An 18,020-nucleotide genomic window follows, 5' to 3' on the forward strand; every position below is an offset into this window, starting at 1 on the left:
CAACTATCATGCGCCAGGCACTGCGTTTAGAGTTGGGAACACAAACAAAGGCACAGACTCGTCCCTATGGAGCTTTTATGCTAAAGGGTGAATCTGTCGAGTGAGCTTTAATAAAATAATTGTACATTTAGACATACACCAGGTTACGTGTTGAAGGAAACATGTGTATTAAGAAAGAAAACATCATTATCCACTGGTAAATAAGACAGATTCTGTTCTTCTTCTTCTTTCTATTTTATATATAAGGTAACTGAGGCTCAGGGTTAACAGCTAACTGGAGGTCAGCGAGCTACTGAATGGTGTAGCCAGGATCCACCTCAAGTCTTTGACCTCATATTCTTTGCCCTTTCTACTGCTTCAAACCAATTATATTTCGTTTATAGTTTCTTTATACTAATTATCTATACAAAGTGACTGCCCTTTGTACTGAGAGCATGCATACAAACTTCTTTTTAGTTTTAACAAGCATTTTGCGAACCGAACAAACAAATGTCTCTTTCCCCTTAACATGCGTTTTTGCAATTTCTAGTAATAAAGGCAAAATAGATTTCAAGCCGACACATGATAAAATGTGTTGCAAGAAACCTCTCCTAAGCGATTATAGCAGGCTGTGGGAGGTATGCCCAGACCTAAGTAGATAAGAAGTTCAACATTCTTTAATTTAAAAGACTTATATTCAGTTCATCACACATATGGTTTTCTGACACATCAGTAAACCAAACAAGACAAAGATCTCCACCCTAAGAGTCCTTATGTTTTAGCAGAGGATATGAAATAAATGTACTAAGTAAATCATGTATTATGTTAAAAGGTATTCAATGCTATTCGGCTGGGTGTCAGGGGAGAGTACAGCAAAATAGAGGCTTGGGTGTGCAGGGGATGTAATTCTCACTGGGACGATCAGGGAAGACCTCACGAAGAAAGTGACACATTGGCACTGGCATGCAGAAGTGGGGAATAAGTGGATACCTGTGAGTACACAATTTTAGGCAGAAAGAACAGCAGTACAGTGGTGTGAGCGGGGTGGTTATGTGATGTGACTGAGGAACAGCCAGGGGACCAGGGGAGATGAAACAGAGAGAACAGGTGAGAAAGCGGTCATGGACCAGGTCAGAGAGCTTAAGGGCCTGCAGGGAGCTGGAAGAAAATGGAAGGGCTATGTCTTGCCTTTGAACGTGATGGTTCAAGACACTGCACAGAGGAGGCCGGAGAGAAGGAATTAGGCCACACTGCTATTTGTGGTTCCTTTCATTTCACTCTGCCTCTCCTACTTTTTTGAACAAGTTCAAAGGATTCTGAATCCTGATGATTCTCCCTTTTTCTCTCTATTCACTTCCTCTGTGCAGATGGGGAAAGACGTGGTCAAGGTTAAGGGCTTTGGGGAAAGCTGGAAAGTAACAAACAACTATCTCAGTGTTTTATCCTGTCCTATATTTTGCAAAGTATAATCCGTGCTATTTATTTGAAGAACCCCAAGTTGCCCAGCAGAAAGTTACAAGAAAGATAAATCAAAGTAATATAAATTATGAACTTAAATTCTATATAGAGCTTAAGAACCAAGCTAAACACTAAAAGTTATATACCTCACCATCTCAGTGCATTAATCCCTGTGGAAAGTGGCCGTGCTCTGCAATTACATTACCAGGTGTCCCATTTAAGGGTCAGCACTGGGGGAGACCAATGAGAAGAGTCTGTCCTACATAGAGTTAGAGTTATAGTCTTGGCATCTTAAGTAAATGTTAAAACAAATCTTCAACCAAAACCCAATCTAGCAATGATTCAGTAACTTTACAATCCAGCCTCACCCCACAATGGTACTAGAAGATGTCCAAAACTTTTCTGTCCTCTGAAAGAAATCAAATCAATAAATTTAGGATTTTTTTTGGAAAGAAAGATCTCACAATGGCTCAATGTGGCCCCAAGGAGTACTAAAGTTGGGGCCATATCACACCTAAAAAAATGAGCCAACATACTAAAATTAGATTTCATAAAATTAGACTTCACCTCCAAATCCAGATTTCCAGGTTCCCTTGAAGACCTGGAGGGTCTAGCCACACAGGGCCTGGGTTCTTTAATGACAACAATCAACTGAACTTGATCAGCTGCTGGTTTTGTCATTGAACTTGCCATTCCCTGAGGCTGTTAATCACAGAGCTTGCATTTTTCTTTCCATTCAGACTGTAAAATACATTCTTCTGCATGCTATTTATTTTGTCTTGTGCTTAACCACAGTCTCGCAACCATAGAGGTGTGATATATACTGATAACTGATTTTTCTCCCACCATTTCTCCCATTTACATTATCTGCCTGGCTCCTGTAGGCATCTGAATTTTAACTGCCGCTCTGAAGACAGACTTGTCAAGTTAGGCTGCACTATGTCTGAACAACCACTAGATGGTGCCCATTTTGGCCTTGCTAACCTTGCTTCTTGCAGCTACTCCTCAATGTTTAATACTTTCCTAACCACGCCTGAGTTGCTCTGAAGACAAAAGTTTTACATGTTCAACAAAGAAAATATATTTTTCAGTACTATTTGGGGATAAATGTCACTTCAGTAAAATTTTCCATTGTGACTTGCAAATTTAAAATAATACATTTTTTAAAATTTAATATATTTTTATATATGAAATTGAATGGGAAAATATATTTCTGAAAAGACTTACAATAAATAAGCTTATGAAAAACAAAATATTAGCTCATAACAAAAAAGTGGACATTGATTTAAAATGAAAATATCTGAGAATGTCTCATTAAAAAATATTCATTAATATTAAATCTAGAGTTGGTGAATATGGAAACCTCTGAACAGAACACTGAATAGCCTTATCTCAGATACAAAAAAAAAATCATTTTGAAGATAAGCATAAGCAACAGCAAGCAATCAGAGGAAAGATCTAGAAATCCTAGGCACCTAAGAGTTGATAATCACTCAAAGTTCTATGAAACCAACACAAAGGACAATTTGATTATTGTTATTTCAGGGTTTACTTTGTTCTCATTGACTTTCAGATGGAAAATTATCAAAGGAAAGGAAGACAGATACCATTTTTATTCAATGTTATATTCTTACCTTACCATAGACATCTGAGTGTAGATTTACAATTTCTATTATTATCCGAAGGAAAAAAATTTTAACATATACCTCCTATAACCTGTAGTTTTTAAATAATGTGCCATTTGCCTAAACCATATTCATCTTTTCTCCTTCTTAAAATTATTTTAATTTATCAACAATTTAGTGGGTTTATATCAGGCATACATCACTAAAATTGGTTTTTGTTCTGATGTCAAGGGCAACACATTTCCCATATAATCATGCTCAGGTCATGTTACTGTTAGCATGAGGATAACTGAGCCAGGAGGGAGCCCGAAGAAACAAAGCAAATTTATATATTCATTTAGATACAACAGTGTTTGCTTCTTCCCACTAGATGTTTATTATACGAACTAAGCATTATTTTGGTACAAATTTAAAGTTATTTTAATATCTAAGTATACTATCACTGATTCAATTTACATAATATCTGCAATGTGGCCCATACTGAGGTCAAGTCTGCAAATGCAAAAAATGAGGAAGATATGGTCCTTAAAGCAAAGAAATTCAGAATCCAGGAAAAAAAAATCATACATAAATAATAATCATAAAATAAGAAGATATAACAATAGATGTTTATATAATATAAAATAGCGTACATATATTTGATTTATATATAACACATATACATTTGATTTAGATACAAGTAAAAACTTCAAATTTTAGAATTGTAAAATGAAAACACAGAAGCATAAATAATTAAAAAGTCAATAAAATATTTATATATTCATTCTGGAAAATCTTCATTCAAAAGCAGTGTGTGAGTTAGTAGAATTTCATGACCAAAAGCCCATGACACAAATATAAACGTTAGTCAAAACTAATCAAAGACTAGCTTCTAGGGGGAAGGGTATATATAGCTCAGTGGTAGAGTGTATGCCTAGCATGCACAAGGTCCTGGGTTCAATCCCCAGTACCTCCATTAAAGATAAATAACTAAATAAAAACCTAATTACTTCCCCCTCAAAAATAAAAAAGTAAGTTAAAAATAAATAAATAAAAGCCTCTAAAAAAAAAAAAGACTAGCTTCTATGGAGTAAATTAGCACCTGCTTCACAAACAGCCAGTGTGTCCATCTAAAGAAAATCATGTTTGTATGACAAAGACAGTATTGGTGTCCAAATTATAGTAAAAAGGTAACAATCAGAGGCAACCTCAGGGCCCTGAACAAGAAGACAAGAGAAAACATATTTTTAAGCAGCACTGATGTTACTCTGCAAACCCTGGTCAAGTCAATCACAGAAAATATAACTAATTTAAAACCCAATTATAATACCTGAGGAAACAGTTCACTAAAATTGGGGGTGAAGGACTTGTTCTTCAGAATATATAGCATTTCCCATAGAAAGCGATATTTACCTAAAATACCCGCATTTTACTTTTAAACATGTAAGTTAATCACATATTTATAGACACACACACAAACACGTTTTTGTTTTTGTTTTTGTTTTTACTTGCACCAAAAAGATAAAAATGTATCTGTAATCAATAGTTTATTCCTTTGGCCATGTGCCCACTGTGTGTCCAGGTAAATAAATATCTCTGAAAAGAATCAGTTATACTAAAAACTGCTTCAAATCTGAAATAATGCCACAACTATCTTTCTTGAAGGGGGATCTTTCAGGAACGCAAAGATTTTCATATAACATAGGAAGCTTCTAGAAATGTAACTTTTTAAGATGGTGACAATTTATTGGATATGACATTGAGATAATTTTCATTTAAATATGATGCTATATTAAGTTCATTTAGTTGAGAGACAGGCCTTTCAACACAGGAAAGTAGGAAGTAGATGTTATTAAAAGAAGAGAAATCTTTCCTCAAGAGATAAAAGTGTACCATTTATATTCACGAGTAAAATGTATTATTACTATCTAAAACAAAGAAGAATATGTTTCATACTTTAAAATGGAATTCTATTAGGTTTTAGAAAAATAGTATCTCATGTTCAAAAGTTGTCTGACAGTGAGCTAGAAAACATTTACTAACACATTTTCTTCTCAAATAAGTCTTCCAAATGAAGAAGTAAGTATCATTACTCAGAATAATCATTTTTCTCATTCCCCTTTTCTTCACAAATAGGTTTCAATCAATATTTGGTCATTTAAAGACTATGTATTTGCAAGCAACATGAAATGGAGAATTGTTTAATCCATTTAGTTCAGGCTCAGAATAACCACAATTTCAATAATCTCTGTGCTTTCAAGAGCAATGTGATTTTCAAACTATATTTCACAGAAAATTAGTTCAATCCTACATTTCTCTATGCGTATGCGCTCATAGACTTGATAAGAAATATGTTCTTCCATTTCTTTAATATTCATATGCTACGATTTACAAGTAGATCATCAAAATTTATCACATCTTGAAAAAGATGCCTTGCTCGTTTTAAAACAGCACTTGTATTTAACAGTCAGGCCATTGTTGACAGAGAAAATAATACTACATCAAGGGGAAGTCCAAGGTCTAAAAGAATGGAAACTGTAACTGATGCCGACCATTTACTCATGACATGACTACAGCGCGTGTAATAAAAAGGAAAGAGAGTATATAGAAAAGAATAATTAATGACTGCCTCCACATTTTACCACTTTAACCTCTTTCCACTCTAGGCAATAATGGTCAAGTAATAAAGACTTCCTCTTGCTTTTACTCATTTATAGTTTCTGCCAAAGTTCCTGATCCTCACGACATTTGCTATTAGGATCAGACATTTGCCTGAGAAAGTACAGGCATTTCAGAATGGATAGAGGAAGAATTCACGGTGAAGAGGGTTGTGAGATGGGCTGGAAAGGTATAGAGACTCAGCATTATATATCCTTTAGAGCCTTGTTAAGCTCTGTTAAGTTTAGATTTATCCTAAGAACAATGTGTAATAATTCAAAAGCATTAAGTCGTCTGCAGAAGTAGGTACTTTCCTTATTCTCACAATGCAACGTTTATTGCAAGATCTAGCATTTATGACAATGGGTATAAAAGTAAATGATATGATTTGAGAAATACTTAGTGTAGACTGTATTGGGGCTGACAGTTGAAGGATGCAGGGAGTAGTAGGAGGAAGGGAAGTTTAAGAATGGGTCCAAAGTTTTGGTTTTAACAACTGGTTGGAAAGTGACTTAATTCACAAAGTTGGTTCCTGGGATTGAATTAATATTCCCTGCTAAGCTTGAGGCAGGGAAACGGGAAGCTCGGAAGTTTAAAATAGACTTTGGAGGGCAAAAGACAAAACTTACTGAAGAAATGCTGAAGAAGAAAATTAAGGGGGCAGGTGGGTATAGCTCAGTGGTACAGCACATGCCTAGCATGCATGAGGTCCTGGGTTCAATCCCAGTACCTCCATTACAATAAATAAATAAACCTAATTACGTACCCCCCCAAATTTTTTTAAAGAAAAGAAAAAGAAGTAACATACGGCACCAAAGTCCCAATGGCTACCAGGGACTGTGCAGTTACAGTAAACCCATATTTGTAGTTAAGTGATTTTTCTCCAACAGAATTTACCATACTAAGATACAGGAATGAAAACAGTAAAGAATTGGATTGACCCACATCTGGAGTTCTGCCACAGAGGTGGGATGGAATAAGACGGCGTAAGACAAGTAAGGATATTAGCAAGAGAGTTGTGTTGTTCAAGTAAAGAATCTAACCAAGATAGCCAAGCGGTAAAAACAGAAGGAACCCTTCAGTAGTGACAACACACTATCAGAACCATTTAAAACTATCGTATTAAAATGACGTGTCTAAAAATGCAGACTGTCTGAAAATGTGGTTTGGTTGCATTGTATGAAAATACCGGAGCTTTAAAACAGACACTTTGAAAGTTATGAGCCCCAATTTACATTTGATCTTGACCCTTTCCCCACCTTCCAACCACCAAAAAAGGCCAAACTCCAGAGTTCCCGCACGCATCTATTTCCAGCTGTTCCTCACAGGTCCTCTTTTGTCCTTGGGACATTACACGATGTCCCCTTTCCCTTCTCTGTTCACCCCACCTCCCAGCTTATCCCATCTCTTCCTTACAGACCCCCTCCACCTGCCTCCTCCACAGTAGCATCAACCTATGGAACGCTTTAAAACGCTCAGAAAGACCTCTCAAAATCCACTCATTGGTCTCTATCCATCCCTCCATCTTCCTCTAATTGAACCTGCTTTTCTCTAGCACCAATATTTCCAACAACTTTTAGTTTAATAGCATTCATTTTATTTTCCTCCCTAAATTCCTGAATTCTGAGTATTACAAGAATATTGACTTTATTATTTTTCTCTGCTAATGTACTGTATTCCAGCTATGTTATGTGTTAAGCGCTTTGGTAGCTAGATGGGAACACAAGCACCACTCAGAAAAGAACCACTCAGAGATATATGGGGAACCACCACACGGATTTCAATTAAAGGGCTCTCAAAGGAATTGTTAAAGCATAGTTCCATTCAAAGTGGATTACTTTCTGTATGCTTCCTAGAGCATTTCTAAAGGAAATATGCCAAGTCCTGAAGCAAGTTTTATTATGTTTTCAGAAATATAACCTACCTAGACTAAAGTGGAATAGAAAATTTCGCTATTAGAGAAGTCACTTTTCACAATTTTGCACTCACATGTCTTTATACAGAAGTTCTAAAAAAATCTAGCATAATGTGGATGTTAACCACATACACATTTTTCCAAGTTTATGTTTAAAAAGATACAGAGCTACTATGCTCTATTAATAAGGAACATTTAATTCAATACAAATTAATGTAAGTCATCTAATTATGGCTGTATTCTTCAGTGAACATAAAGGTTATGATAGCAATTATTGTTCTATCTATTTGCTCATATAATTATAAACAGTGCAAACTGTAAAACAGAGTTATTTTAAAACAATTACTATGTGGCTGCCATAAACACTATATTAAAAAATTAGTGGAGAATATATTTTTTAAGTGGCATTAAGTCATGCTGTCAATAAAGCCAGAGTCCTTTCTCTTGGTCTAATAAATTGTTTAATGTTTGTGATTCTCACACTGGGGCCTGTGGAAATATTCTCAGGGTCCATGAGTTCTCTATGAGAATTTTTAAACTTTGTGCTTTAATTTTGCTGACAACTTTTAAAACCTAATAAAGCAAAGCATATTCTGGATTATATATGAGAACTCATGCAATTTCACTGTATTTATTTGTATTTTTTTTTCTTATGATCTCATGCATATTAAGTAAAAGCCAGATGCCACAGTGCATTATATAATAAAAGGCTTTACAGAATCAAAAGCACTACTATGTAACTAGAAAACTGAGGCATCACAGAGAACATGCTGCCAAACTCAAAGGACCCCAGGCCATAGCACTCAAACCAGAAGCACGTTGCAATCAGCCATTTAGTTCAACCCTGACATCCCTCACTATATGAAATCAATATTGTCAATCTTAGCTTGACTGACTTTGTAGATTTGTTTTGATCCTATTTATAAATCATATAAGGCTTTATATATGTATTGAGCTGTAAAGAGAGGATATTAAAACCTAGTTTTAATTGCACATTAAAATAAATATGATTTAAGTCAATACAAAAAGTATGTAAGAATGCTTTTTCTTTCTGAATTGTTTTTATGTCTCACAATTTTGAGAGGGAAAAAAATGGTTTCTTTGATTATTTTCTCATAAAGAAACACAAATATAAAAGAAGCAAGAGATGTCAACAGGAACCTTGCATCATTTAGATCAATCCTGCACTGATGATTTAATCGACACTTCAACTAAACCAACACACCAAGCATTTTTACAGCTATTACATAAACATGACAACTACTCTGGGTACACCAATCCCACTTCCCAGAATTTGCCTGTGTCCTGTTAACTTTTACGGTTTTGCTGGTCATTATATCCAAAAAGTCAATCAATACACACAAAAGTCTCACAGAGAAATTGCTAAATACCCCAGGAGCGGAATAAGGACATGAGATTATTGCAATGGTTGGGTCTGTTCCCAACAGTATTAACATCACTCAAAATAAAAGAGCCATACAAATATTTAAAAAATCAAAAATTCACAAATATAATGTATCAGTGGTAACTAATAAACACAGCAACATAGATCATCACACAAGCCAAGAATTTATCATAAATATCCATAAATAGATCAAATTTCCCATAAAACTATATATGATAAAGGTAACATAATTCAGCTTTGTAATGGAAACAAAATTATCTTATATCAAGTACAGCATGAGCAAATGAACAATTTCCCCAGGATCTCTAATCTTCTCAATAATTCTACTGAATGCAACACGCATTGATTTACTAAAATATATTTTACATAATTATTACAAATGGCAAAAATGTGAGCATAAAACTGTCAAATGGATTAAACTAATATTAATAGCATTATTTCCCATGTCTATACATTTATGGATTTCAAGAAGTTTTATATGAAAAATATTTCATCTCATACACTTGAAATATGAGTCTATCCTCATATTTGTATTTGCATCACTTAAGCCAATTAATGCCTTCAATTTATGTTAATTAGCTTTATCCTCTACTTGCTATGAAAATTATGTCAGGTCAAGTAATTTTCTAGTTTCATGCATTTATTATTAAAGGTCAGAAACTGAAAGTTGATGTACTCAGCTGTCCTCAAGTTGCTGACCGTACATACAACATGTGCAGGTGCCATTCAACAGACAAAATAGTAATTGTTACCAATTCCTCACACTTTTCACCTGTAGAAACATATTTTTTCTTTTTCTGCTCTGTCCCTCCTTGACTTTAATAACTGTCTGTCTCTCTCTCCTTTATTCTTCAACAATCTTTCTACTTGGTTTCCCATTTAATTCATCTTGTTGGCCTAATTTAGACCTACAAAGACAGTTCTGCCTTCACAGTGCTCACCTGCATCACTAACTATGTCAGATCCAACTCTTGGATAAATCCCTCCCTTCAGGGACACCTGTAGGGATGCCACCTGTATAGAGGGCCCATATGTCTTTCTTTCATGACCTAACTAATGCATCACTTCCCAAGCAAAGCCTTCTCTGAACCACCAGGGCCAGGTTGCTCTCTCCTTCCTCTGTACTGCAAATGCACAAAGCTTTATTGTTATATTATACACAATTACTTTTGCATTTTTCTCACCAGGCAAACTAAGAACTCCTGGAGGGCAGAAATCATATTTTATTCATCTTTCTGGCCCACTGCCTAATACAAGAAACATTCAATGTATGTCTTCCTTCTCTATTTCTTGCATATCACCTATGAGACCTTGTTTTCAGCTATTATTTGTCTCCCTGAACAATTATTTATTGTCAAATAAAATGTCAGTTATTTATTGACATTAACAGGTTACAATTATTTACATATAAAATCTGGTATTTATTTTGCCTACTAAATGAAAAAGTATTTGTGGTAGAAACTCCTAATTGGTCATCTAAACCCATCCAGCTACACTACATCGTCTAGGCTTCCTTGAAGCTGGTCACCAAATAGGATGGACAGGGAGATCATGGATGACATTTCTGAGTATGGGCTTTAAAACATAGAAGGTCTGATCCTCTACATCCTCTTCCACCATCCCAAGAGTTGGGACACACATGCCTTGGCCTCAGCTTCAGCGATGCAGATGAGGGCAATGAACCAGGGAATGAAGGTGCAGTAACATTTAATCTGAGTCATGACAAACTGAAACTCATCGTCTCTTGAAAGAAATGTATTTTAAAAATTTTAAGTCGCTATATTACTTAGTATCTTTGTTTCATCAGCTTAGCCTTCAACCTAAAATTTAAAAGATTTTTGTTTAATATATCAATCATTAGGAAATGCTTAATGATGATAACTATTCAAATACTTTTTGGGGGGAATATAACTGAAAGAAAGAGAACTAAAGCACTTCTAACAAAGAGTCTTCTTTTCCCAGAATTCTGTTTGAAATGATACAGAAACCTCCCCTCATGGTACTACACAAAAGCACCTCAAAAGATGGAGAGCAAGCAGAGTATCTACCGGTGACTGCTTTCCAGTAGGCTGAACCAGACTTTTCTCAATCCAGTAGGTGTAGCCAGAGATCCAAAATAAAACACATAAATGGAATAGCTTCCAGAATCCTATGGCACAAACCCAATCTTAACCTTTAAATGCCCACGGGCAGACACATGCTGCTATTGTTAAGGGGATTTAAGCTAAGTGATGCCCATTCATTTCCCTCCTGGACCACTTGTCATCTCCTGGTTTCCAATGTTGCCCACTATGCTCTCCTCTCCTTCAGAGACACCAGAGTGATACCTTTAATAATATGGAACCTATAGTCATACTTAGAATAAAATATAGTCTTCACTATGGCCTGTAAATTCTTACATGACCTGACTTCTATATACTCCCCATTCTCACCTTCTACCACTCTTCTCTCATCACCAGCCTGCTGGCTCTCCACTGTGGTCCAAGTCTATTCTTGCTTCCAGCCTTTCTCTAATAGAATTTTCATCCAAATGTTCACATGGTCCCTCCCAGCCTTTATTTGAGTCTATCTCACTGGGTCATCTCCCCAGGGATAAGTGAATTTTCTACAAACCTATAAAAAAGGCAGCCCAGGTCACTCTCTCGCCTTGTATTTTTCTTCACTTAAATTGTGTTATATTTTCACTTATATTGTATCATATTTTTATTCATGACATATCTCCCCAATTAGAACGCAACCTTCCTGTGGGCAAAGACTGTATTGTTCACTACTGCAATCCATGGCATCCAGTAGTGTCCATATCTATTAGGTGTCCTAAAAGTATGTTTTGAATAAATAAATAAATAAATTTGGCCCCATCATCATTCTAGTCCAAGAAAATAAATTCAAAGCATATAGTCTTCTGATTTCATCGAGTTAACTTTCAGAAACATCAGAGGTGAACCAGCCCAAAGATAAGACAAATCATCCAATAAGAACCTAACAATAAATGACAGAAATAAATTCATTAAGCAAACGTAAAGAATAAAAACTATGGACTGGACTTCCACGTTTCCAAAATGGCCAAGTAAGGTAAATGGCTGAAGCAGAGCTTTAGATGCAGAAAGATATAAGCCTTCACAGCCACACAATGCATGAAAATAAGGAATATTCTCACCTTATTAAAATTTTTAAATTTCCCAACATAAAAATAAAATTGCAATGTGGAGACAAGTGATATTTCTGGAAATAATTATTTCTCTTAGACAAGGATTAAATTTTTTTTTTTTACTTTTGAATGAAAGAGCTATTAAATGTTCTATTCGTGAATTCATTCAGTCTGTAGTATGAGCTTATGCTCTGAGGCCTGTATTAGGCACTGAATAGATAAAATAAACAAACAAACAAATTAATTAATTAATTAAATATTCTATTCTCTCGGCGCTTTTACTCTGGTCAGGAAGTACATTAATAAATAAGTAGGTACACCAATAATATACACTAAGTAATACACTGAGTACTATAGTAATACACTAAGTAATATAGAAGGCAAGAATGAGCCAGTGCTGGGAGAAAGTGTAAGTATATACGTAAAGTAGTCTGGACTTCAAAGTTTGGTGAGATAACATCTAGCATTAGGGGAAGTGAAAAGAAGTGAATTTACACTTCAAACAGTAATCCTGCTTTCAGAAACAACGTAATCTCTCTAAAAATCTGACTGAGAAAATTCAAGGGGATTGCTTGTCTTGTTGCTATTTTGAATTGCTACAAATACTATCTTCAGACAATTTCGTTTTGAATACATAGCTGTGAACATGGAAAAAGGAAGCTAGGAAATACCAAGATGTTGTTTTCTCATGTTTTCCTTCCATTACTCTCTATTTAAATTGGTCGAATACTTATCTTCTTTATATGGAGTACTTTCAGAATTTACCTTAAATTTCATTAATTGAAAAGTTGCTCAAATAAGGTTCCAGTTACAATTTTGATTAAAATTTGAATCAACAGTTGGTTTACACCCATCTTCAATTTCCAATGAAATGTGTTTCTGGGAAACCACATCACGTTGCTTTGCAGTGTACAAATTAGCTCACAAAAATAATGAGGCTTATGGGAAAATTAGGTTAAGACAGACCACTCAAAAATCAACATAACTACAGACTTTTAAAGTTAATAAAAGTACTAACAACACAGCATCACCTTCATTAGATCATTTACAGTCTTAACCCTGGGGCTCATGCTTCCTGCTTTAAGATATTCTTCTGGAAGGCATTTGCTTCCTAATTTCCTTCCAAGGATATCTAGTCAAGACTGGAAGACTGTAGATTTTGTCATTAATTAATTTTAAAACAGAGGACAATGTCCTCATCTTTAGATTTTTAAAACCACTTAAGCAACAACACTTGCACTTAAAGAATCTTCATTTTTTCTCCTTAAGGTTTCCAAATATTGATAAGGTATCCTCTTCAACTGTGAGAAAGTCTCTCACCAAAACTTGCTAACATGGTAACAATCCAATAGGAAAAAGAATGGATGAAAGGTATGAATGGGCACTTCTGGAAAGTCGAACAACAAATGGCCCACAAGCATAGGAAAAGGAGCTCAACTGCACTGGCCACAAGGAAATTAAAGCTACAAGGCAATAGCGCTGCACATTCACTCGAAGGGCTCAAATTAAAAAAGACTTGGTATTGTCAACACCAAGTGTTGGCAACTGGCATTCTCATACACCATGAGTGGGAATGTAAGTTGGTACAACTACTCTGGAAAATTGTTTAGCCCTATCTATGTAAACCAAGCATATGCCTGCCCTATATGTCAGCCATCTCACTCCTAAGTACATCCCCAAAACAAATGCACATACATTGCCACCAAATTTTGTACACAAATATGTTCATATCAGCATTATTCGTAATAGTCCCCAAACTAGTCATGACGCAAGTGACCAAAATATAATCTCCTGCAACGAAATGGAAGAATCTCAAAAACAAAAAGTTGAATGAAAAGAAAGCCAAACACAAATGAGTACATAGTATTATGCAGTTTATACAAAGTTTTAAAAAGCAAGTAAACCTCATCACAGATGGTGTTTAGATGTCTGAATAACAACCACATGAGTGCTGAGAAATGACCAAAAGGAGGTGTGAGTCCTTCTCAAGGTGGGAATATTCTGTCTCCTGGTCTGGTGACATGGATGTGTTCTGTTTGTGAAAATCTAACATGTTTATACCGATGACCTGTGCACTCATTTAAATGTATATTACATTTCAATATAAATTTTAAAAACTGCATGCTAGGAAAACACATAAACCATTATAAATTCGATCTCATTCTAGCCTCATTCATTGATTTGCCAAGCATGGAAAAGGTAATCTACCTGACAGAGACACCACTTTCTTAGTGGCACAGTGGCGTAACACAACTGAAGTAGTTATTGGTTATTTAGGAAGTTTAAGGAAAGAAAACTAATCATATGCACAGTTGTACATTTTCTCCTCAAGAAGGCAAACTCTGGTGGGGCTCAATGTCTACATGTTCTGATTTTTGTGTTTTAGGGTTTTGCCTCAGTAAATATTGATGATGTTACAGACAAAAAAATATCAGATTATCCTACCCTGACATGTTTCTGACAAGATGGACTTCACATTTTGAAAAGAGCTCCCTAAAGGGCAGGGGTTGGAGAAAGGACTTCTCATGGGTCATGGCCCCTGATTTCAGAGTAATTTTCTTCTCTAAATTATTCAGTCCTCATAATTACAGTCACTGCCATAATTATATTTCAAAAATTACCTTAATAGAGATAATAGACACTTTCAGTTTGAATTAAATCAGGACAACTTAGTACATAGTAAGTTTCACCAAATTTCCCTGTGTGTGTGTATATATATATTCATGAAAATTTCTGAAATGCCCTTTAGGGGTTCATATTTTTATTTAGTGAATAGATACATAAAAATTCATAATTGCTTGAATACCTGAAAAAGCAAACTCACCACATACAGAGGTAAATTCAAAACAAAATTAGATATGGAGAAAATAAACTCAAAGAAGGAATTTGATGAATACTGTATGATGATGAATGATGAATACTGTATACAATCTATACACACACTTGCAAACATAAACTTACACACACTCCTTTATTTCACTGAGGTTTGATATAACAACTAACTTGAAAAGAGTGAAGAGAAGAACACAATAAACACATGTCTCCTGGAATGCAGATCTGAGTTGTAGGTGCGGGAAATTCAAGGAAGAAATATTCATCTTGATCTACTGAGCGAAATATAAATAAACTCAATTTCTTCACAGTTGGTGAGAAGTGAGAAACTATTGGGAAAGAAGATCAAGTCCTGCTACTGACACCATTCAAAGATAAGCAGTTCCTGCCATAAAAGAAGCTAGAGTCACTTAGAAATTCTAAATGGTATTTCATTCATTCATTCATCATTCAACAAACGTTTACTACATGCCAGGCACTATCCTGTGACCAAACAAAAATCCCCTACCCTCATGGAACTGACATAGTAGAAGAAGAAACAACACTAAAGAAGATAGATGAGTAAAATACAAAGGATGGGACTGAGTAATAAATAAACGGTTAAATTTTTAAAAGAAAGCAGAAAAGAGAAGCATGAAGTCTGGCTGGGAACCTCTGTATTTAATGTGGCCAAGGAAGATCTCACTGAGAAAGCAGCAGCATCCGGGTACCAGGAACCCTAAGATGTCTGGAAGAACCACCCCAAGCAGAAGGCAGGCAAGTACAAGGGCTGTAAGGTGGGAGGGGTGTAAGCGGGGAGAGCGGACGGCAAGAGGTGGGGGCGGGGTGCGCAGTGCAGTGGGGCTGGGAAGTAGGTCACGGGAGCCAGACCACACAGAACCACAGCTCACAGGGAGGGGCACTGGCTCTTTTTCTCTTCCTTCCACCGCCCTTAGGATAAAGTACAAATCCATAGTGTGGCACTGAGAGTCCCCGAGTCTGGCTCGCTGGAGCCCAGTCTCCTTCCCCCGCTGCTGCTGCGCTTATGCTGAAGCCACCGTGCAGGCCCTGGATTCCCTCCTTCCAGTACCTCTGCATGTGCCATTCCTTCTGTCCCCAGGACCCTCCCTCTCCTCACCGTGTCTCTCCCCACTTTTGGTGCTTTGGGCTAATTTTAGACGCTGACTCTCCCAAAAGCCTTCCCATGCCCTATTCTGAGTTGGGTGCCTTCCCATGTGTTTCCACAAAATGTAACACACAATATAACAATACCCCGCAGAACCTCTGTTAGGTTTTCATGGTTTTTTAGCTCCTTAAAAAGAAACAATGAGCCCATTTACCCGGACCCCTTGTTCCTAACAGGGTTTGGGTACAAAACAAGTTTGTGTTGAATGCAGCAAGAGATCTTGAACCAGGCCAAATCTCTCTACAAAAAAATCTTAATAGAGGGGTGGTTTAATTATCAGCTTTGCATAAAAAGATGACAGTTTGGGAAAAGTTCTACTTCTGTATCATTCTGTAAAATCACCAGATCCTTCACGCCACTGAAACACTTTAGCCTAAAATTTCTTGGTTCACTAATTAAGCAAGAAATGCTAACTTAAGTTTTACCTAAGCAGAAACTCCCAACAGAAATGAGACAGGGGAGATTAACACAAGTACAAAGGCACTTCTTTTTGTTTGTTCTCAACAGCATTACCCATTAAATCTTTCTTTCTCGGTCCTCTCTACTTAGTAAAATAAAAGCCACAGGGAACCAGGAGAGGTGATCAAAGTGGAGCACAATGCCTCCCTCTTTCCTAACAGTCCTTCCTTTAGTACTTTAGAGAAGAAAAGCCTGGGGAATCTGAAGCTGTCAGCAGGTGAGAGAAACAGGCCTTTTAAGTACTTTGATGTCAGGCTAAACTGAAACCAATGAACCAGCACAAACCTCAAAAGGGTCTGAGTCTAGACTCAATATCAGAAAATCAAGATGAGTTAGCAGAATGGCTTTTAAGCAAAATAGATGGTGTATTTATCGTATGTACATACTGATTAAAAAGAAAACAACAGAAAATGAGAATAGCAACAACCATTATTTAACTCTTCCTATTTTATGTTTCTAAAGCATTTTCTTTGACTCTGATGCTTGGTTGTAACATCATTAAATTCAATATGGTGATATAGACACCATTTTTATAATATATCAATAAGCTTCCTAATCAGTATATCAATCCAGTATCTTAATATTAGCCTGTCTTAATTATTAATAAAGGTGACTGTGGTAATATGCTCAAATCATAGGATTAAGCTTTTAAACATAGACTAAAATTAGTTACCTAAAGCTAAAAATGCAACCTATAATAAAACACAAAGTGTAACAAGTTATCAGGAAATTAATGCTATCTCATAACAAAACATGCCTCAGATGAATAACAAGGTCACTTGGTAACAGTTTCTTTCCTCCTCAGCCCCAGTGTGAGCTCTCTCTCTCTGTATAATTCATCCTGAAAATACACAGTTCCCACTTACAGAACAACGAAAAGTTCCCAACAGTATACTTGCCACATTAATTTTCCTTTGTTCTGTAGTCTGCTGCCCAACATTTGAACTCCCTTCTTGCTGGATTAGAATTCCCCTAGTATGAGTCCTAGGAGGAGTCCATTCCTACCATGAAATCAAAACACAACAAGACATTTCCTCCCCAGTGTCTGGTACATTAGGCATGAAACCTGAATCTAGCCAACTAGATATTCCTACTCTGTCAATCTAGAAGTCAAGTCAGCAGGTCTAGTTACCAGACAATTTGCAGGTTCTCCTTAACTCTCCACCACTGCCTCTTCTTCCTTGGGGTGTGCCATTTTCTCTCAGCCTAGTTAAGTCTCCCCTGTTCATAAATTCCTCTTATATTCAAATCAGCTGAAGTTAGAATTTGTTGCTGCCGCCAGGCTGATACCCAGCCTGAGCAAAACCACCTCGTTTTCTTTCTTGACTGTTTTGTAGCAACTCAGGGTTGGGGCAGTAATTGCTGCATCTCATTTGCCTCTCTCGAAATCTCTTAGC

The 18,020-nt window shown here is 36.2% G+C and overlaps 1 protein-coding gene across 1 annotated transcript in view; it reads right to left on the minus strand.

Moving 5' to 3' along the window:
* ACSS3 (acyl-CoA synthetase short chain family member 3) overlaps nucleotides 1-18,020 on the minus strand; it is a 134,099-nt gene that overhangs the window by 83,149 nt on the left and 32,930 nt on the right. The window lies entirely within an intron of this gene.

The sequence above is a fragment of the Camelus ferus genome, chromosome 12, assembly GCF_009834535.1.
Source record: "Camelus ferus isolate YT-003-E chromosome 12, BCGSAC_Cfer_1.0, whole genome shotgun sequence".
In the NCBI taxonomy this organism is placed as follows: domain Eukaryota; kingdom Metazoa; phylum Chordata; class Mammalia; order Artiodactyla; family Camelidae; genus Camelus; species Camelus ferus.